Source organism: Desmodus rotundus, chromosome 12 (genome assembly GCF_022682495.2).
Source record: "Desmodus rotundus isolate HL8 chromosome 12, HLdesRot8A.1, whole genome shotgun sequence".
NCBI lineage: Eukaryota > Metazoa > Chordata > Mammalia > Chiroptera > Phyllostomidae > Desmodus > Desmodus rotundus.
Genome location: NC_071398.1, coordinates 74,891,029 through 74,913,398, shown reverse-complemented (window position 1 = coordinate 74,913,398; position 22,370 = coordinate 74,891,029). Strand labels below are relative to the sequence as shown.

The following is a 22,370-nucleotide window of genomic DNA, read 5'->3' as shown; positions in this document are numbered from 1 at the left end:
GTTCGATAGTCACTAATGAAAATAGGATTAGTCAAAAATTTGTAAATGCATATTTTTAGAAAGCCACAGCAACAGTTGAAAATTTTATGCTTGTGGTAAAATTAATCTGAGCAGTAAAAGTCTCTAGGGTTTAGAAAAACTCCTCAGTAGGCCTCCTGGTTCAGATCTAGGCCCCAGAGCTGTTCTGAAAAGGGAACTACTGTGACAAAGAGTTTAAACTGGTCTGGATAATGGAGTAACAGATGTGTTTCATTTTTCTTCTGGTGGGGGGTGACAGGAAAGTGGTGTGCTGGTAATGTTTAACAACCACCTCCCCAATAAAAACAGCAAATAAAACCACAACCCCCTGATTTGTGGCACTTGTCCATTTCTGTGGAAGGATTTGCATAAAGACATGTACCATTATGTTGTATTTCCACTATCCACATACAATAGATGTAAAAAATCTCAAGAGCATAAAATAGTAAAGTGTAGTGAATTAATTAGGAAATGATGTATTTTGAGTACTTACTATTTTTTTGTATCTTTGTATAAATACTTCATTCTGTTCCCAGGTAGAATATTGAAATATACATTATTTCAAAGACAACTAATATACAACTAACTGAAATAAAATATACATGAAGTTTAGCAGATGTAAGATACATGAGAAAACCTGAAATGTTAACTTAATTTGCCCTAGTAGGAATATCAGGACTTGTAGAATTGACACTGGCCTCATATATCAATTACTTGCTTCTATAAGTATACTTGTTGGCCCTTCCAGAGAGGATATTGTGCCACTGTGTCTAGGAAATGAGTGAATAACTAGACTTTCCATTTTTATCAAAGTACAAAGCATTACTTCAGGCCTTCTGACAGAACACAGTATGTTTCTGGAAAAGAATATTTTCTTTCTACTAACTTTGTTAATGAAATCTTATTAAGAAAGTATTGAACAATGAAGAACACATGAAAAAAAAAGAAAAAAAAGAGAAAGTATTGAATCAGAAAGCAAGGCATCTTTATATTACAAAAGGAATCAATGAAGATTGAAGAAGATAAACAGCTGGTACTAAAAATATCCCAAATTCTGACATTTAGGGCAATAATTCCCAGATGATCTTTTCCTAAAAAAGACCTTTCTGGCTTGTTTCTAGACTTCTTTTACATTTCCAGTAATCTTGTACACTTAGTTGTTTTGGTACCCATAAATCCCAATGAATCCTGTTTTTTAACATTCCAAGAAACTCTCCATGGCTAAGACATTTGTTACCATCAAAATCAAAGATCTTGAAGGTGGTGTACAAAACAGTGTTTGAGAGCTCCTGTCCTGTTGCCTCTTCCACAGCTCTCTTAAACTCTACTAGTTTGACAGGGCAATGGGCTGAACTAAACATCTACATGGCAACAGCAAGGTCTTCCATGTGAGTTGTAAAATAACAAAATGTCTTGAACTTGTTCAAACTAATGTTATCTACTGATGACAACTTCTCTCTCACACATTTTTCTAAAAATTGTTTTTATTTTCAGTGTTAGTAAAAAAAGAGCCACTTTGCAAAATACTCTCTTCTCATGAAACTTAAATGTTTAGAGAATTGAAACAATTTCCATTCATAGGTTTTCCATAAACCTGAAAAAAAATTCTGTAATGTTTTCTTTCCTCTATTTTTCCAAAGAAATGAATCTGGAGAGTTGTGTTAATTTCTGTTTCTTTCACTGTTGGTTGCTGGAATTGTTTTCCTTTTTTAATCCACCCACGGACATTTTTTTCATTGCTTTTAGAGAGACAGGAAGGGAGAGAGAGAAATATCCATGCAAGAGAAAAGCATCAACTGGTTACCTCCCATATATACCTGGACTGGGAGTTGCTCTCACTCCTGGACTGGGGATTGAATCCACAGCATATGTATGTGTCCTGACCAGGAATTGAACCTGGAACCTTTTGGTTACCAGACAACTTTCCAACCAACTGGGCCATACTCCGTTTTATTGGTTATCCTCTTCAAATTATCCTGTTTACTTATGATCATCTGCAGTTTAAAAAATTTCTTTTTCTCAACCATCTGATTACCATCTGCATCCAGCATTTTAAAAGCAATTACTAAACTCAAGGTGGATAAAAGACTTAAATATAAGTCATAACGCCATAAAAGTCCTAGAGGGAAACATTGGCAGGAAAATCTCAGACATTCCATGCAGCAACACCCTCACAGACACATCCCCTAAAGCAAGGGATATAAAGGAAAGAATAAACAAATGGCGCCTCATCAAAATAAAAAGCTTCTGCATGGCTAAAGAAAACATTAGCAAAATGAAAAGGGATCCAACTGTATGGGAACATATATTTGCCAATGATACCTCAGACAGGGGTCTGATCTCCAAAATATATAAAGAACTCACACGACTCTACTACAGGAAGACAAAAAATCCAATTAAAAAATGGGCAAGGAACTTGAACAGACACTTCTCCAAGGAAGACATACAGAGGGCCCAGAGACATCTGAAAAGATGCTCAGCATCATTAGCCATCAGAGAAATGCAAATTAAAACCACAATGAGGTACCATTTCACACCAGTCAGAGTGGCCAACAGAAACAAATCAACAAACAAATGTTGGAGAGGATGAGGAGAAGAGGGAACCCTAGTGCACTGTTGGTGGGAATGCAGACTGGTGAAGCCACTGTGGAAAACAGTATGGAATTTCCTCAGAAAACTAAAAATGGAACTACTCTTTGACCCAGCAATTCCGCTGCTGGGATTATACCCTAAGAACCCCGAAACACCAATCCAAAAGAACCTATGCACCCCAATGTTCATAGCAGCACAATTTACAATACAAAGTACTGGAAGCAACCTAAGTGCCCATCAGCAAACGAGTGGATCCAAAAACTATGGTATATTTACACAATGGAATTCTACGCAGCAGAGAGAAAGAAGGAGCTTATACCCTTTGCAACGGCATGGATGGAACTGGAGAGCATTATGCTAAGTGAAATAAGCCAGGCAGTGAGGGACAAATACCATTTGATCTCACCTTTAACTGGAACATAATCAACAAAAGAAAAAAGCAAACAAAATATAACCAGAGATATTGAAGTTAAGAACAATCTAACAATAGCCAGAGGGGAAGGGTGATAGGGACAGTGGGGAGAAGTGTTTTCAGGAACTACTATAAAGGACACACAGACAAAGCCAAGGGGGAGGGTAGAGGTGGGGGCGGGAGGTGGGTTTGACTGGGATGGGGGGAGTGGTAGGGAGAAAATGAAGATAAGTGTAATTGAACAATAATAAAATATTTTAAAAAATAAATAAAAACATTGTTTCCTAGGTAAAAAAATTTATTTATTTTATTGTTTTTCACATACAGTTTCTCCATTTCCCCCTCACCACTCACCCTGCCCCATCCATCCCTGCCTCCCACCCTCGATCTTACCCACTTTGGCTTTGTCCATGTGTCCTTTGTACATGTTTCTTGACAACCCTTCTCATATTTTCCCCCTTATCCCTCTCCCCTCCAGTTATCATCAGTCTGTTCTTTATTTCGATGTCTTTTATATTTCGCTTGATTGTTTTGGTGATCAGGTTCCACTTATAGGTGAGATCGTATGGTATTTTTCTTTCACTGCCTAGCTGACTTCACTTACCTCTCCACATCCACCCATACTATCCTGAAGGGTAGGAGCTCATCCTTTCTTTCTGCTGTGTAGTATTCCGTTGTGTATATGTGCCATAGTTTTTGATCCATTCATTTACAGATGGACATTTAGGTTGCTTCCAGCACTTGGTTATTATAAATTGTGCTTCTATGAACATTGGGATGCATAGGTTCCTTTGAATTGATGTTTCAGAATTCTTAGGGTATATTCCCAGCAGTGGAATTGCTGGGTCAAAAGGCAGTTCCATTTTTAGTTTTCTGAGGAAATTCAATACTGTTTTCCACAGCAGCTGCACAAGTGTGCATTCCTATCAACAGTGTGCTAGAGTTCCCTTTTATCCACAACCTCGTCAGCACTTGTTGATTGTTGATTTGGTTATTATGACCATTCTGACCTGTGTAAAGTGGTATATCATTGTGGTTTTACTTTGCATCTCTCTAATGGCTAGTTATGCTGAGCATCTTTTCATGTCTATGGGCCCTCTGTGTGTCCTTGGAGAAGTGTCTGTTCAGGTCTTTTTTCCTATTTCTTAACTGGGTTGTTCATCTTCCTGGAGTGAAGTCCTTTGTGCTCTTTATATATTTTGGAAATCCAACCCTTGTCCGAGGTATCATTTTCAAATGTAATTTCCCATACACTTGATTCCCTTTTCATTTTGCTGATGCTTTCTTTCTTTAGCTGTGCAGAGCTTTTTATTTTGATGAAGTCCCATTTGTGAATTCTTTACTTTATGTTCCTTGCTCTAGGGGACACATCGGTGAAAATATTGCCATGTGGAATATCTGAGATTTACCTGTTAATGTTCTCCTCTGGGACTTTTATGGTGTTCCGATATATATTTAAGTCTTTTATCCACCTTCAGTTATTTTTCTGTATTGTGTTATTTAGTAGTCAGGTTTCATTTTTTGGGATGTAGCTGTCCAGATGTCCCAACACCATTTGTTGAAGAGGCTATTTTTACTCCATTTTATGCTTATCCTCCCTTTGTCAAATATTAATGGATCATAGAGACTGGTTTATTTCTGGCCGGTCTTTATTTAAGTATATTTTATTGATTATGTTATTACAGTTTTCCCAATATTTCCCCTTTATCTCCCCTCCACTCTGCACCCCCAACCCTCCAGCATTCCCCCTCCCCTGCTCGTAGTTCATGTCCATGGGTTGTACATATAAGTTCTTTGAATTCTCTGTTTCCTATACCATTTTTTTTTACCTCTCTCCATCTATTTTATGCCTACCAATTTTGTTTCTTCCCTGTACCTTTCCCCTCCGTTCCTGCCTACCCCTTTCCCACTGAAAATGATCCAGATCTGTATTTCTCTGGGTTTTGTTCCTGTTATAGTTGTTTGCTTAGTTTTTGTTTTTGTTGTTTTTCTTTTCTTTTAGGTTCATTTGTTGATAGTTGTGAGTTTGTTGTCATTTTACTGTTCATATTTTTATCTTCTTTTTCTTAGATAAGTCCCTTTAACATTTCATGTAATAAGGGCTTGGTGATGATGAACTCCTTTAACTTGACCTTATTTGGGAAGCACTTTATCTGCCCTTCCATTCTAAAAGATAGCTTTGCTGTGTAGAGTAATCTTGGATGTAGGTCCTTGTCTTTCATGACTTCAAATACTTCTTTCCAGCCCCTTGTTGCCTGTAAGATTTCTTTCGAGAAATCAGCTGATAGCCTCATGGGCACTCTGTAGGTAACTGTCTCCTTTCCTCTTGGTTCTTTTAGGATTCTCTCTGTATCTTTAATCGTGGGTAACTTAATGATGATGTGCCTTGGTGTGTTCCTCTTTGGTTCAAATTTCTTTGGGACTCTCTGGGCTTCCTGGACTTGTTGGAAGTCTATTTCCTTTGCCAGATTGGGGAAGGTTTCCTTCATTATTTGTTCAAACAAGCTTTCAATTTCTTGCTGTTGTTCTTCTCCTTCTGGCATCCCTATAATTTGGATATTGGAACACTTCAAGTTGTCCCAAATGTTCCTATGTCTCCATTTTTTTTGAAATCTTGTTTCTTCATTCTGTTCTGGTTCAATGTTTATTTCTTCCTTTTGCTCCAAACCATTGATTTGACTCCTGGTCTCCTTCCTGTCACTGCTGGTTTCCTGAATATTTTGTTTTATTTCACTTTGGGTATCTTTAATTTGTCTTTTCATTTTTTTGACCAACGTCAGTCAGGTCTGTGAGCATCTTGATTACCAGGACTTTAAATTCTCTATCAATAGGTTGGCTATCTCCTCACGGCTTAGCTCTCTTTCTGAAGTTTTGCTCTGTTCTTTCATTTTGGTCCTATTTCTTTGCCTCAGGGCACCTGTTAAGTTGTAAGGGGGTGGGGCCTTATGTATTTACCAGGGCAGGGCAACCCTTCTTGCTGCCCTGTGGTGCTGCCTGTGGGGGAGAGGCCAGAGAGGGCAGAATGCAGCTCCCCTGCTCATTGCTAGCCTAATTTTGCAAAGAGCTCTTGTGCAAGACTGGGAGTTTCTCCCACCACAGGAACCGCTATCATCCACAGTAAGCTTTGAGTCTCAGTTTCCTTTTCAGTGAACCCTGCCCATGCAGTTGGCTGCCTCACGGGGGGGTTCTCTCCATCTGCTGCCTTACCAGTCCGCTTGTTCTGGTTGACTGTATCAATTCCTTGGTTGTTGGAGTTCCATGCAGTTGATTTTCTGGCAGTTCTGTTTGTTTAGTGATTTTAGATTGGCTGTTATCCTCCTTTTGATTCTGTGAGGAAGTGAAGGGTTTCTGCCTACACTTCCATTTTGGCCGGAACTCTCTGGCCTCTCTTTTCAGTACCATTGATCTATATGTCTTTTCTTATGCCAGTACTAGGCTGTTTTGATTACAGTGGCCTTGTAATATAGTTTGATATCTCGTATTGTGATCCCTTCTACTTTGTTCTTCTTTCTCAAAATTGCTGTGGCTATTTGCGTTTGTTTATGGTTCTATATAAATTTTGAAATGTTTGTTCTGTGTCTGTGAAATATGTTATTGGTATTTTAATAGGGATTGCATTGAATCTGTAAATTGGTTTGGGTTGTATGGATATCTTGATGATGTTAATTCTTCCAATGTATGAACATGGTATATGCTTCCATTTATTGGTGTCTTCCCTAATTACTTTCTTTAATGTTGTATAGTTTTCTAAGTACAGGTCTTTTACCTCTTTCATTAGGTTTATTCCTAGGTACTTTATTTTTTTCATTGCTTTAGCAAATGGGATCTTTTTCCTGATTTCTGTTTCTGATATTTTTTGTTGGTGTACAAAAATGCCTTTGATTTCTGAATATTGAGTCTGTATCCTGCTGTTTTGCCAAATTCATTAATTAGGTCAAGTAGTTTTTTTGGTGGAGTATATAGGGTTTTCTTTTTTTCCTTTTTAAAATTTATTTTATTTTTATATATATTTAAATATATTTATTGATTATGCTATTACAGTTGTCCCATTCCCCCTCTTCACTCCAATCCATCCTACCCACCCCTTCCCTCCTGCATTTGCCCCCTATAGTTCATGTCCATGGGTCATACATATAAGTTCTTTGGCTTCTACATTTCCTATACTATTCTCACCCTCACCATGTCTATTTTCTACCTACCATTTATGCTACTTATTCTTTGTACCTTTCCCCCCTCTCTCTCCCCTCCCACTCCCCTGTTGATAACCCTTCATGTGATCTCCATTTCTGTGATTCTGTTCCTGTTCTAGTTGTTTGCTTAGTTTGCTTTTGTTTTTGTTTTAGGTGTGGTTGTTAATAACTGTGATTTTGCTGTCATTTTTACTGTTCATATTTTTAATCTTCTTTTTCTTAGATAAATCCCTTTAACAGTTCATATAATAAGGGCTTGGTGATGATGAACTCCTTTAAATTGACCTTATCTGAGAAGCACTTCATCTGCCCTTCCATTCGAAATGATAGCTTTGCTGGATAGAATAATTTTGGATGTAGGTCCTTGCCTTTCATGACTTTGAATACTTCTTTCCAGCCCCTTCTTGCCTGGAAGGTCTCTTTTGAGAAATCAGCTGACAGTCTGATGGGAAGTCCTTTGTAGGTAACTGTGTCATTTTCTCTTGCTGCTTCTAAGATTCTCTCCTTATCTTTAATCTTGGCTAATATAATTATTATGTACCTTGGTGTGTTCCTCCTTGGGTCCAAATTCTTTGGGACTCTTTGAGCTTCCTGGACTTCCTGGAAGTCTATGTTCTTAGCCAGATTGGGGAAATTCTCCATTATTTTTTCAAATAAGTGTTCAATTTCTTGTTGCTGTTCTTCTCCTTCTGGCACCCCTATAATTCGGATGTTGGATTGTTTAAAGATATCCTGGAGGTTCCTAAGCCTCTCCTCATTTTTCTGAATTCTTGTTTCTCCATTCTTTTCTGGTTGGATGTTTCTTTCTTCCTTCTGGTCCACACCATTGATTTGAGTCCCAGTTTCCTTCCCATCACTATTGGTTCCCTATATATTTTCCTTTGTTTCTCTTAGCATAGCCTCATTTTTTTTCATCTAATTTGTGACCAAATTCAACCAATTCTGAGAGCTTCCTGATTACCAGTGTTTTGAACTGTGCATCTGATAGGTTGGCTATCTCTTGGTTGCTTAGTTGTATTTTTTCTGGAGCTTTGATCTGTTCTTTCATTTGGGCCTTTTTTTTTTTTTTTGTCTTGGTGCACCTGTTATGTAAAGGGGAGGAGTCTTAGGTGTTCACCAGGGCGCAGTAACGCTGGTCGCTGTGCTGTGTAACTGTGCGTGGGGGAGGAGCTGAGAGGGAGTAATGGTGCTCACTCCACTCTCTGCCAGATTATCAGTCACTCCCTCCGCTACCCACAATCAAATTGGGCCCCTCTGGTGCTGATTCCCAAGTGGGTGGGCTTGTGCATGCTCTAGGCCCCTGTGGGTTTCTCCAATGAAATCTCCTGTGAGGCTGGGAGTTTCTCCTGCTGCCACCTCAACCCCTACGGGTGTTTTCAATCAGAGGTTTGAGGCTTTATTTCCCTGCGCTGGAGCCCTGGGTTGCGCAGTCTGCTTCTCTCCCCTGCCATTCCTCCCAGTTTATCTATGCACGAATGTGGGGCCATGGGTTCTGCCAGCCACCACCTTGTCGGGTCTGCTAGCTGCAGCCTGGCGTGCCCCCTTCCACAATCTGCCACCTTGCTGGGTCCTCCAGCTTCCACCTTGCTCGAGTCCTCTCTCCCTGGCTGCTGGTCTCCACCTCTCCTACCAATCTGGATGAACATTTCTTCTTTATCTCCTTGGTTGGTGGACTTCCATACAGTTCAATTTTCTGTCAGTTCTGGTTGTTTTTTGTCTTTAAATTGTTGTTGTCCTTCTTTTGGTTGTGCGAGGAAGCACAGTGTGTCTATCTACACCTCCATCTTGGCCGGTACCTCCGTATATAGGGTTTTCTATGTGCAATATGATGTCATCTGAAAACATTACAGTTTTACTTCCTCCTAATTTGATGCCTTTTATTTCTTTTTCTTGTCTGATTGCTGTGGCTAGGACTTCCAATAATATGTTGAATAAGAGTGGTGAAAGTGGACATCATTGCCTTCTTCCTGACCTTAGTGGGAAAGCTCATTGAGCTATGTTTTTGCCCATTGAGTATAATGCTGGCTGTAGGTCTCTCATATATGGCCTTTATTATGTTGAGGAATGCTCCCTCTATTCCCACTTTGCTGAGTATTTTTATCATAAATGGGTGCTGTACCTTATCAAAGCTTTTTCTGAATCTATTGATATGATCATGTGATTTTTGTCTTTCATTTTGTTTATGTGATGTATTATATTTATCGATTTGTGAATATTGTACCTTCCTTCCATCCCTGGGATGACTCCCACGTGATCATCGCGTATGATCTTTTTAATGTATTGCTGGATGTGGTTTGCCAATATTTTGTTGAGGAATTTAGCATCTATGTTCATCAGCATAATTGGCCTGTAGTTTTCTTTCTTTGTTGTGTCTTTATCTGGTTTTGGGGTTAGGATGATGCTGGCTTCATAAAAAGAGTTTGGGAGTTTTCCTTTTTCTTTGATTGTTTTGGAATAGTCTCAGAAGGATAAGGGTTAACTCTTCTTTAAGTGTTTTGTAAAATCCTCCTGTGAAACCGTCTGGCCCAGGGCTTTTAGGTACCAGGAGTTTGTTTTTGAAAACTGTTTCAATTTCTCTAGCTGTTATCAGTCTGTTAAAGCTTTTTGCTTCTTCTTCATTCATTTTTGGAAGGTTATATTTTCTAGAAATGTGTCCATTTCTCTCAGGTTTTCAAATTTTTGGCCTATAGTTGTTCATAGTAATTTCTTATAATCCTTGTATTTCTGTGGTATTAGTTATAATCTCTCGTGTTTCAGTTCTGATTTTATGTATTTGCATCTTTTCTCTTTTTTTTCTTGATGAGTCTGCTGAAAGACTTGGTTACTATGTAAATCTTTTCCAAGGACTAGCTCCTGGATTTATTGATCCTTTGAATTGTACTTTTAGTATCTATGTCATTTAATTCTGCTCTGATCTTGGTTATTTAATTCCTTCTACTTGCTCTGGGTTGTCTTTATTGTTGTTCGTCAAGTTTTTGTAGATATAGGGTTAGGTTGTTTATTTGAAATGTTTCTATCGTTTTTTTAGGTAGGCCTGTATCAGTATGAACTTCTCTCTGAGGATTGCCTTCACTGTGTCCCATAAGTTTTGGACTGTTGTGAGTTCATTTTCATTTGTTTCCATTAACTTTTGGATTTCTTCCATGATCTCATTATTAATACATTCATTGTTTAATGGCAACCTATTCATTCTCCATGGACTTCAGTATTTTGAGTTTTTTCCTTGAGGGTGGTTTGTTGTTTCAGTCTCTTGTTATCTGAGAAAATGCTTGATATGATTTCAATTTTCTTGAATTTGTTGAAGCTGTTTTGTGTCCTATCATGTGACCTATCTTTGGAACTGTTCCATGTGCATTGGAAAAGAATGTGTATTTTGCTTCTTTGGAATGAAAGTTTATATATACATATATATATCAATTAAGTCCATTTGATCTATGGCATTGTTCAATGCCTCAATATCTCTGTTGATATTTTGTTTGGAAAATCTATCCATTTTTGACAGTTGGATGTTAAAATCCTGTAGTATATGTGTGTTACTGTTTATATATTTCTTTATATATTCCTCCAAGATTTTCCTTATATATTTGGGTGCTCGTATGTTGGGTGTACATATGTTTACAATGTTTATTGCTTCTTGATAAACTCTTTGCTTTAGCAGCATGAAGTGTACTTCTGTGTGTCTTTCTATGGCCTTTGTTTTAAATTCTATTTTGTCTGATATAAGTATTGTTGCACCAGCTCTTTTCCTCTGCCCATTTGCTTGGAATACTTTTCCCCAACTCATTAGTTTCAGTCTGTTAAGGTCTTTTGTTCTGAGGTGGGTCTCTTTAGGCAGCATATGTGCAGGTCATGTTTTCCTATCCATTCAGCTACCCTATGTCTTTCGATTGTAGCATTTAATCCATTTACCTTTAAGGTTATTATTGATAGGTACTTATTCATTACAATTTTCCTCTTGTATCCGTGTTCCTCTCTCTATCACTCTTTGTTTTCATCTTCTTCAAGCAGTCCCTTTAGCCTATCTTACAATGCTAGTTTGGTGGAGGTGTATTCTTTCAGCCTCCTTTTGTCTGGGAAACTCCTTATTTCACTTTCCATTTTAATTGAAAGCCTTGCTGGGTAGAGTAGTCTTGGTTGCAGGCCTTTGCTTTTCATTACTTGGAACATTTCTTGCCCTTTTCTTCTGGCTTGAAGTGTTTGTGTTGAGAAATCAGTTGCTAGCCTTATTGGAGTTCCCTTATATGCTACTTCTTGTTTCTCCCTTGCTGACTTTAAGATTTTCTCTTTGTTTTTAAAACTCAGCATTTTAGTTACGATGTGTGTTGCTTTAGGCCTCTTTGGGTTCATCTTGACTGGGACCTTCTGTGCTTCCTGAACTTGTGTGGCTTTTCACCTATCCAGGTTAGGGAAGTTTTCTGTCATTATTTTTTCAAATAGGGTTTCTATCCCTGTTCCTTTTCTTTTCTTTCTGGTATTCCTATAATTCAAATGTTATTGTGTTTCATGTTGTCTTGCAATTCCCTTGAGCTATCTTCATATGTTTTGAATCTTTTTTCCTACAGCTGCTCTATGTGGGTGTTTCTACCTTGTCTTCCAGCTCACTAGTTTGCTCCTCTGCTTCATCTAGTCTGATTGTAATAGCTTCTAGTGTTTTTTTTTTAATTTTTTTAATTTTAGAAATTATATTCTTCATTTCTTCCTGGTTCTTTCTTATAGTTTCTATTTCCTTTTCATACTGTGGTAGTTCTCACTGAATTCCTTGTAGTTGTCTGTGAGTTTCTTGAGCATCCTTATCACTATTTTTTCAAATTCTGATAGTTTGCTTGCCTCCATTCATTTAGCTCTTTTACTGAGGAGTCTTCCATTCCTTTTGATTGTGGGATTTTTCTTTGCCTCCCCAGTTAGGTGACTTTTTGTTTGTTTCTGCAATCTGTGATTTGCCAGCCTTCTTTGTAGGGTGAACTTCTGTGGTAGGAATTCTGTGGGACTCAGTGGTGTGGTCTCTTTGATCTCCTTATCTGGATGCTCTAGGGTCGCCTTTCCTTCCATTTGTATGGATCTCTTGGAAGAGTACAGGTAAAGACAGGGCTTTACCTGTTGGTAGCTCCTTTGACAGTGGGTTCTTCCCTCCAGTGGTTTCTTGGAACTCACAACTTCCACCTTGTCTTGTATATGACCACGGACAGGGCAAAGGTGAAATGTAGTAAGACAGCAGGAGAGTATTCTATGGGATTTAAAATACAGATATATAGTGAACAGATAGGAGGTCCTTTAGAGAAGTACAGCAATAACTGTGATATTTCACCCAAGTAGCCACTTTTTATAAAGGGTGAAAAAGAAATAAGACTCTTATTGGAAGGAAAAAAGAATGTGAGCTGACTTTAGAAAGCAGAGCATTTATGTGAGGTTAGATGGTGAGATGCAGTGAGAGTAAGGGATAGAAACGTGGTGTAGTGTGTGAGAATATAATGTTAACACCAATAGAAATAAAGCTCAGGAAGATGGTGAAATGGATTAAGACCAGGGTAGTGTGCCCTGTGGGATTTGGAAGAACAATAATATGATTAGAAATATATAATCTGAATAAAAATAATAAAAAGTAAAAGATCAAGAGTAGTGTGTTATTGGAATATGAGTGAAGTGAAAGAAGAAAAATCAAAATATAATTATGAAAGGTAGAGTAAAGAAAACCAATGAACCAATGAATTCAACCAAAGAAGCAAAACCAAAAAAGCTAAACAGAAAGAAGAGAAATAAAAAACATAAAAAATAAATTAAAAACCCCTGGCTGGTGTAGCTTATTGGATTGAGTGCAGGCTGGGAACCAAAGGGTGGCTGGTAGGATTCCCAGTCAGGGCACATGCCTGGGTTGTGGGCCAGGTCCCAGTAGGGGGTGCACAAGGGGCAACCACACATTGATATTTCTCTCCCTCTCTTTCTCTTTCCCTTTTTCTCTCTCTAAAACAAAGAAACAAACAAACAAACAAATATATTTAAAAAAATAATAAAATGCAAGTTCTGAAAGAGAGCAAATTGAGATTTGTCTCAGCTGTTGGTATTAGCCTTCTGACTTCTTTCTGGCTCTGTCTTTGGTCTTCTCACAGCTCAGGTCTTTTTGTTTGACACTTGTGGCGGGGGAAAGTACTTCCTGCTTACTTTAAATCTGCCAAGCAGGTTTTGCTGTTTTCTTCCTGGATGCTACAGGAAGGGGGGGCGGGCGGTGATGCTGGGCTCCATTTTTTTTCTTTTTTTCCCCTTTATTTCCCCTTTCCTGTGTTTCCTTGAGGATGGGGCCTTGGTCTAGGCTTCAATATTCACAGCAATATTCAATATTGCCCAGTTTCAGGCCCATGCCTTCAGAGTGTTGTACAGCATACACTGTCCAGTGCATATGTGCACCAGGTTGGTGCCTCTAATCCACCTCATTGTCCAACCCTTTGATTAGTCTGTGAGGTACACTGAGTGGGAGCAAACCACACCCCTCCTTCTCCCTCTTTATTGGCCTGGGCCTGTGTCCGAGCCTGTGCAAAGTCCCTTCAGGGCAGTTAAGTTCCCTTATTGAATTAAGTCTCTCTGGGTGCTGTTACATCTCTGAGCCCATGGTCTCCCCCTTTGATCAATCTGTAAGGTGTCCTGCTTGGGAGCAAATCATGTCCCCCCTTTGCCCGCCCAGCAGCTGTGAGTGAGAGGTCCTTACACAGTGGCTGAGAGAGTTTTTGAGCGAATTCCCCTTGTTTGCCACAGGCCGTTCCTAACAAGAGCCCGGCTTTCCACACAGACCAACTCTCTGACCAGTCCAGAGACTATCTGGGTCACGGCCAGTCATGGCTCGTCTCTTCTCCCAGGTCCAGGTGTCACCTGGCTCTCCAATTTCTCTGGTACCGTCCCAGCTGGGATACACTGCCAGCTTTGTGTCTCTTACTGTGTCTTTATCCCCGCAGTGACTTTTAAGTGCCCCGATCTCTCCTGGGGTGGGTTGGCAATCTTACTGCTTTGGGAGGGGAGGGAGCTGCAAAGTCATAATCACTGACCTGGCTCTCCTCCAAAGCTGCCTTGGCAGCTGTGGTCTCTGGGGCAGGGCCCAGGGCCCCTCCCCTTGGCCTACAAAATCTCCATACCATTGTTTGCAAATGTTCTCTGCAACCTTTGGCTTCCATACTTCATTTCAGCTGTAATTCTGTTGGCTATTCAGTTTGTTTCTTGGAAGATTGGCTAGATGTCCCAGTTGGGCGCATGAGCAAGTGAGTTCAGTTCCTACTTACCTCACCACCATATTCCTCCCTCTGCTTTCTAAATATAAAATTATAATATTGACTATGCCTTTTTTAAAAATCTTTTTTTATTGTGACTACGCCTTTTCAAATTATATTTTCTGTTGTCTCTCATAAGCAGGCTCTTTTCCTGTACCTTTCTACCTTTTCTTTTCTGAGAAGTTAGATATTCAAGTTACTTTTCTTTTTGTCTTAAATTGTCCTATGAATTTATCCTATAACTTGGATTTTTATCAGATCCAGAGAGGGCCTTTGATAGGGATATTCTCCTTTCCTTGGGTCACTAGGAGTATTAATCATATTCAGTCTATGGAAATGAATGAAGGGAGAGAGAAAAGCAGAATTTAAGGTGATTGTGGGGCATCTAGGAGGTGTCCAGTCAGTAGATTCTAGGGAAGCAAATCTATTTATGGGACAGGAATCTTAGGAGAAGTCAAGCCAAGGACAGTTAAGGAGGAGCCAGAAAGATAGAGAAGACTAAGATGGTGTGGTTTACTGAAAGCTAAAAGGAGGGAAAGCACCAGAATAGAGAGAAAAGACCCCTGCATCTGGATGTTGGTGCCTTTTTAAGAATGCAATTCAGAAAAGTGATGGGGCTAGGTGTAAGGAAGTAAAGGTTTTGGATGTAAACCATTCATTCTAGAGGTCTGATAGTCTCCTTCCTTTCTTCCCATAGGAAGTATATTTAGCTAACCACTGGGAAGAGGAAACTCAGGGAGTCAGACTTCCTGTCTCTCTAGTTGAGAAGGCACTTCTCAGCCCATTCTCATCACCTGGAAATATAGAATAAAATGTCTGTTTAGTGACTCTGGAGCAGGGTTACCTTCTCTCTGTTTTGCACCCATCTTTAGCAATCTTCTTCATATCTACATATACCATGGACCCTAAGGGAGGTTAAAAGCTTCAGAAAAATGACCTAAAGTCACACATGGTCCAAGTGTTGTTTGGGGGTGGAATAGTGAGTGGATAAGTGATGCAGACTCCGTCCAGTGGGGTCCATATGTTGTGGATGTGATGTACAAATTCACCCGGACTGCAGAAGTCCTGTGGAGGAAAAGGGATGGCATGGCCCCTCTCTGACTGAGAGAGCACCCCAACCCTTGCCTGCATAGGCTTTTATTGCTTTTCTGGGAGCATTACCTCAAGGTAGGTCTTCATTCATCATTGTCAGGCAGTAATGATCAAACAATAGATAACATTCAAAGAACTATGAGGTTTTATTTGAGTCAGGGTCAGTTAGCCAAAGGGCTATAAAACTTTGGGAAACAACCTAATTTCATGCTTGGACCCTTATCAGAAAACTGAGGATGTTCTTAGCAAAGCAGGTTTTACAGGATTTTATGCATTCTTTCTTAGGCCTGATCTCCCAGGGGAACTTCCTGTTCCTGCCCAGGGCTACACCACCCTCCGGCATTATTTCAGGCTTAAGTCAAGCAGGGGAAGTAAGGCAGACAAAAGACTAGGAGACTTCTTGCAGACAAAATGAGGACTCAGGCTATGTCAAAGCCAAGGGGCAAGGGTCCATCATCCCCTTTTTCTATAGCCCCCCAAGTCCTTACCTGAGGGTCCCTTCACAACCGTGCCTGTCTTAGGTCGACCCTCCCTTGAGGAATCTTACCCATCACTGGCTAACCAGTCAACTGCCCAGGGCCAAGCAGGGTGAAGTAAAAAGGGGCAGAGGCAGTGCCCCTACCAGGAAGATAAGTTTTGTCTCCTTAGTGGCTTATGGACGCAAGGTCTCTTTACTCAGCCTTAGCCATGGGGGTTACGGCTTCTGAAACCAGACAGGGTGGTTCCCAAAAGGAAAGGGAGATCAGGCTCTGTTATTTTGGGACTAGCTTATTTGCTCCTTTGACTAACATGAGATGGAGTAAATGTCATGGCTTAGGCTAGAGATTAGAAACTTGAATGTTTACAGGTGTCAGGCAGATATAATAAATGAGTAATGTAAGTAGGGCAGGCCAGGAATGAAGTGTAGAGTTCATTAGAATAGGACAAATGCTACTTAGCACCAGATAATTGTTGCCCTGTAAGAATGTGGTTCCAATGTGGTCAGATATCTGGAAAATATTTCTAAAGAAAAGTATAAAATCAGAATTTTTTCTAGATGCATTGTCTCATTTTTTTATGCTGCAATTTTTTTTAAAAAGCACTCTTGGGGCCAAATATCTGTAGATAGGATCCTGGTCTCCAGCTGCCAGTTTGTGATTTCAGGTTTAGGATTTAGGGAGGAATGTCAAGGGAATACTCTCCTTAGTCCTTAAGTCATTACTGGCCACTACCCACCCCACAACAATTTTGCCTTGTTGTCCCTGGCTTCCCTTCCTCAGACACTAATAGGACTTGCACTGTTTTCTCCACCATCCTTAGCAGCTGGCTCTGAGGGAAGAGGAATGGGCAATGTACTGTAGATAGGAATGAGAGAAAGATTGGGGATGTTTCAACTCTAGTTTAGTTTCTCAAGTCCATAAGGCTGTCACCAGTTTTCTCCTAAAGTACCTGAAAATAAATACATAACTTCACTGAGATTAATTTCCTCTTGAAGACTACCTCATGTAATCTACATGCAAAAATGGATGTTTCTCCTATTAAATGGACTGGAATCACCTGTGTAGTTTAAAAATATAGGCATATACTACAGATATTATAGGTTTGGTTCCAGACAACCATAATAAAGTGAGTATCACAATAAAGCTAGTCATACTCTTTGCGCTGGTGGAGGGTTTTGCCTTCAATTTATTAAAAGTGCAATACCTGTGAAACACAAAATAAAGCAAAGTTTAATAAAATGAGGTATGTCTGTAGTGCTGCCTGAGTCCCAGGCTAGACCAGTTAAATCACTATTTCTGGGCTATAAAGGAGATTTGATAGTTTACCATAACAATGGTGCCATTTACTCATGTAAGAAGTAGAAGGAAAGACTTGGAAAAAGAATCCAGTTTTTCTTTTCTTTCTGACATCTGAAATTTGAGATATAGATAGATAGATAGATAGATAGATAGATAGATAGATAGATATTAGATGTGTAAATGGAGATGCCAAGTAGGTATTTGGTGATGTGAGCCAGGACACTAGGGATAAAGATATAAATTCGGGAACTATTAGCATATAAAGGGTATTAAGGCAATGGGAATGGTTGACATCGCATAAAAGGAATATGTACATGGAGAAGTGAAAGGGACCCAGGTCTGAGCCTTTGTCCCAGTCTTTACTGGTCCTGCAGAGGAGAAAGAGGTTCGGAATGAGGCTAAAAGTTTCTGGTAAGGAAAGAGGAAAACTAGTAGAATGTTTAAAAGGTTCAAGGAAATATAAGAATCAAAAAGCCTATATTATATATTATATTATATTATATTAACTGGTCTACAGTGAAATCTAAGTTTAGTTTTTCTTATAAGCACTTTTCTTATTCATCTCTTAGATATTAATGGCTAGTTCCTAGTTCTTGTTTTAGTAGTGATCCTCCCCAGTGCTGACTAGAACCTGGGCAAAATATGGTAGATTTCCTGTTCTAGAAGGATTAGCAGTCTCTTCCATGGTAAGGTTCCTAATTTTACAGTAGGTTTTGAACATCCTAGATGTTGAAACATTTCTTGTACCTGAACAACAATTTAAAAAATTTAAAAAACCCCATCTAAAAATAAATAAATAAATAAATAAAGAAAGAAAGAAAGAAAGAAAGAAAGAAAGAAAGAAGATTCTGGTGTGAAAAAAAAGGAAACATTTCTTTACCTGCCATGATTTCACAGATTATTACTTTTTCCCCTCTGAAGAACCTTGGAAATTTTACTTTTTCCCCTCTCTTGATCTCCTTGATAAGGAAGACATTATTTACCTATCAAAACAGACTTCCCCTGAGCTTTAGGCCATCTTGTGTAGACATAGCAGTAACCTTCTTTTCTTTGATGACTTCATGACTCTTATCAGTGGAGTCCTTCCTTCTTCCTTCTTTCTCTTCCGCTGATTGATAATGTAATTAATAACCAGTATTTGACATTGATTTAACTTTGGCCAATTTTGTTTTGCTCTATTGTTTGCCACCATTATTTCAGTTCTTTCCTACTCCAATTGCCTCATCTTTTCTTGAAGTCTTGAGAACTGGTCTTTATTACATAGTTCTTAGCATGTGGATTCTTTTCAACAGTCCTGAACTGTTTAAAATTTTGTACTTAACTTTAAAAATTGATATAAAATTATAGAATAATTTGGTTTAAAGTCACAAAATAATACATTATTACTATAACTATTTAAATAAGTCACACACACATATGTATATATACATATATATATATATATATATATAGAGAGAGAGAGAGAGAGAGAGAGAGAGAGAATATCATGAGATATAAAATTTGGGGTATCTCACAGAGGAGGTAGGTAAAAGGGTTGCCTAAGGTGATGATAAAAAGAAGTCTCAAGATAATTGCTGTGTATCAGGCATAGAAGATAACCAGTTCATGATGAAATATGAGCTCAGATGTTCCATATTATATAACAGATTTACTGGATAGAAAATTATATTGAGAATCACTTTTTACAGAGCTAATGGATGGTATGGGAAGATAGTCAAATGATTAATGAAAACAAGGCAAGGAAACAATGAGGCAATTAACTCCAAGATAAACTAAAAGCTATACAAGAAGGGAAATGTAATTATAATCATTTCTTGGCTGAGAACCAACAGTATTTTACATGGTCATAATAAAGAAAGCATTTGAATATGTATTTAACAGAAATTGAGATGTCTTTATATTAGGAAGATAAGGCAAGGAAAGGATAAATCTACAAATAAGAAGTCAATGGATAATGTGTTGTTTGCATATGTATGGAAAAGGGAAAGTATTGGAGTGGGGAATATAAGAGACTGTTGTTATACACATTTTAAAGCACATTATTTGACATTTAGCTATTTGTAGGTAAAACTGAAAAAAAATAATCAAAAGCAAAAAGAATGTAGCAGAAAAACATTCTGACACTGGGAAGTTGTTTAAGAGATATTCTTAAGCGAAAAAGAAGAAGCATATTCTAAAATATATTTTATTCTGGTAGGAAAGTTATTTTTTTAATATAAAACCATTAATAGTTATCACAGAGATTGTAGTGGATTTTTGTTTGTAGAATGTTTGAATTACTTACAATGATCATGTATTTATTATTTGGGGGATCATATAAAGAAACTAAAAAGAGATATATTAGAGTGACATCAGCTAAATGGTGAAATAAGAGGTCTTAGCCCTGGTTCTCCCAAAGAAACACTAGTTTTACTACCATTCATATACAAAAATACCTTTTTAAGAACACCAGAGTCTAGTTGAGAGGTTCGGTGCTCCAGTGGAGCACAAGATCTGAGAATAGCCACATCAAAAAAGATAAAAAGGACATTTTTTCTTTACTCATATTACCTTGTCCCCAAGCTGGACCAGTTCAGTACTCCCACAGGAGAAATAGAGAATGAAATGAGCTTCCCTAGACTTTTCAATGCTGCCTGAGAAATCTCCTTCTGCCTTGCCTCACCTAGAATGCTGAGGGAATTCACATATCTGGCTAATCAAGGGATATCTGAGAACAAAAAAAAAGGGTTAAGGAATTACAGAAACTGATGTATGGACCTCAGCAATCAGTCCAAGGACCCAGCCAGCCAGCTGGCCGCCCAGTGGACCCCAGCAGCTAGCCTGAATATAACCCTGCAACAGTGCCCCATTGTTCTGTGAAAAGACCATGGGGGCAAAGTGGCCCCCAAATACAGAAAGAGCTGATAAGCCAAAGAATGAGGCAGGCAAGTCCAACGTGTCAGTTTAGAGAATTTAATAGGAAACTTATGTACACAAATGGTTCTGGGTGGCTGTAGGGCAGTCAGATCTCCTGTCTTTCACTTCTTAGACAATTCCCTTTTATCTTCCTTAGACATAGACTTATGTGCTAGGAAAAGAGTCTGTAAGTGATTGGGGAGACTGAGAAGCCAGATACCACCAGGACCTGGTACCAGGGAGATAGATAACATCTAGGGCTCCTTGTGGCATAGAAAGGACTAATGGGAACTCTGTGAGTAGCCCAAAACCTCTGTACCTATTCCAGAGTTCACCTAGGGGAAGGAGAGGGGGTCCAAGATCTGGACTTATTCACTCAGAACTGGTGACTTAGTTTCAGATGAAATCAGCTTTTCAGATGGAGTCAGATCTGTCTGCATACCTGTATGTGCCCCCTCAGATGGCATCTCATGTCTGCCCCCAAAAACAGTGCAGGGATCTCAGCAGCCAGCTGGACTCTGCAGGTTTGGGAGAAGGTACACAATCCTAGATAAAAGTGGAGCTTGCACCCAGTGACCTGGCATTTCAGGGCACTGCCTTAGGGAAAAGGAGTAGGTGGTGCTCAGCACCCAGCACAGCTGTGCAGAATTAAGAGAAGGCATACAATACCTAAGACTTCACTCCCTGTGCCCCAGCAGGGGGTGTGAGGAGTAGGGTGGGTATACCCATAAAAATGTGCAAGATTCCTCCCCTAGAATGTCTACCCCACTGACTGTGAAGGTCTTTATCTTCTGATACCAGCCTATAAAGAGTGGAAAAAGTGGCTGCTTTTTCAAATGCACAGATACCAAGGCAAGGCTACAAAAAAATATCAAGATATCAAGAATCAAGGAAACATGACACCACCAAAGGAAGAAAATAAAGTAACTAACCTCAAGGAAAAGGAGATCTACAAATTGCCTGAAAAAAGAATGAAAAAATAATCATCTTAAAGGAGTTCAGTGAGCTACAGGAGAATACAGACAACTAAACATAATCAGAAAAACAACACGAAATGAACAAAAATGAGTTCAACAGAGAGATGGAAAACACAATAAAGAACCAAACAGAAATTCGGGTGCTAACTGAACTGAAAAATTCAATACAGAGCTTCAGTACAATTTTAGTTAAGCAGAAGAAAGAATCAGTAAACGTAAAGACAGATCATTTGAAATTATTTAGTTGGAACACCAAAAATAAAAAAAGGATGAAAAGGAGTGAAGAAAGTCGATGAGACTTATGAGACACCACTAAGAGAACAAATACATGCATTATAGGAGTCCAAGAAGAAGCAGAGAAAGAGAAAGTGGAAAGAAAGCTTATGTAAAGAAATAATAGCTTAAAACTTCCTATATTTGGGGACAAAAATAAATATCTAGATTCAAGAAGTCTAAAAAGTCCTAAATAGTTTGACTCTAAAATGGTCTACACCAAGGTACAATTTATTGTAAATAAATTGTCAAAAGTCAAATACAAAGAGAAATTTTTGAAAGAATGAAAAGTAACTTGTCACATATAAGGGAGTTTCCATAAAACTATCAGCAGGTTTTAAGCAGAAACCTTGCAGCCCGGAAAAGAGTGAAATGATACAATCAAAGAGCTAAAAGAAGAAAACTGCCAACAAAATTCATGTAAAATCTCAATGGATCCAAAACGGCCAAAACAACCTTCAAAAAGAACAAAGTTGTAGGACCCAAACTGGCAAACTGTACTTTAAAAATAAAGAAGCAATAAAGACTCTCCCAGACAAACAAAAACTAAGGAAGTTCATCCCCACTTGACCTGCCTAACAAGAGGTGCTAAAAGAAATTTTTCATGTTGAAAGGATGATAAACAATAACACAAAGCATATAACAGTATAAATTTCATCAGTAAAGGTAGATACTAGACAAATACAGAGAAATGTAATATTGTAATCGTAGTGTACAAATCACTTTTAACCCTGGTATAAAATTTAAAAGATAAAAGTATTAAAATAACTATAAACAAAAACTCTGGAATGGCTACACAATTAAAAAATGTAAGTTATGACATCAATAACATAGTGTATGTATGTGTGTGGGGGCAGAGTAAAAATGCAGAGTTTTTGTATATAGTTGAAGTT

General features: G+C 38.7%; 1 pseudogene; it reads right to left on the bottom strand.

The window, feature by feature from the left end:
• Positions 1-1,109: 1,109 nt before the first annotated feature.
• LOC112315845 (calcium uptake protein 2, mitochondrial-like) lies at positions 1,110-9,470 on the bottom strand (annotated as a pseudogene).
• Positions 9,471-22,370: the final 12,900 nt, after the last annotated feature.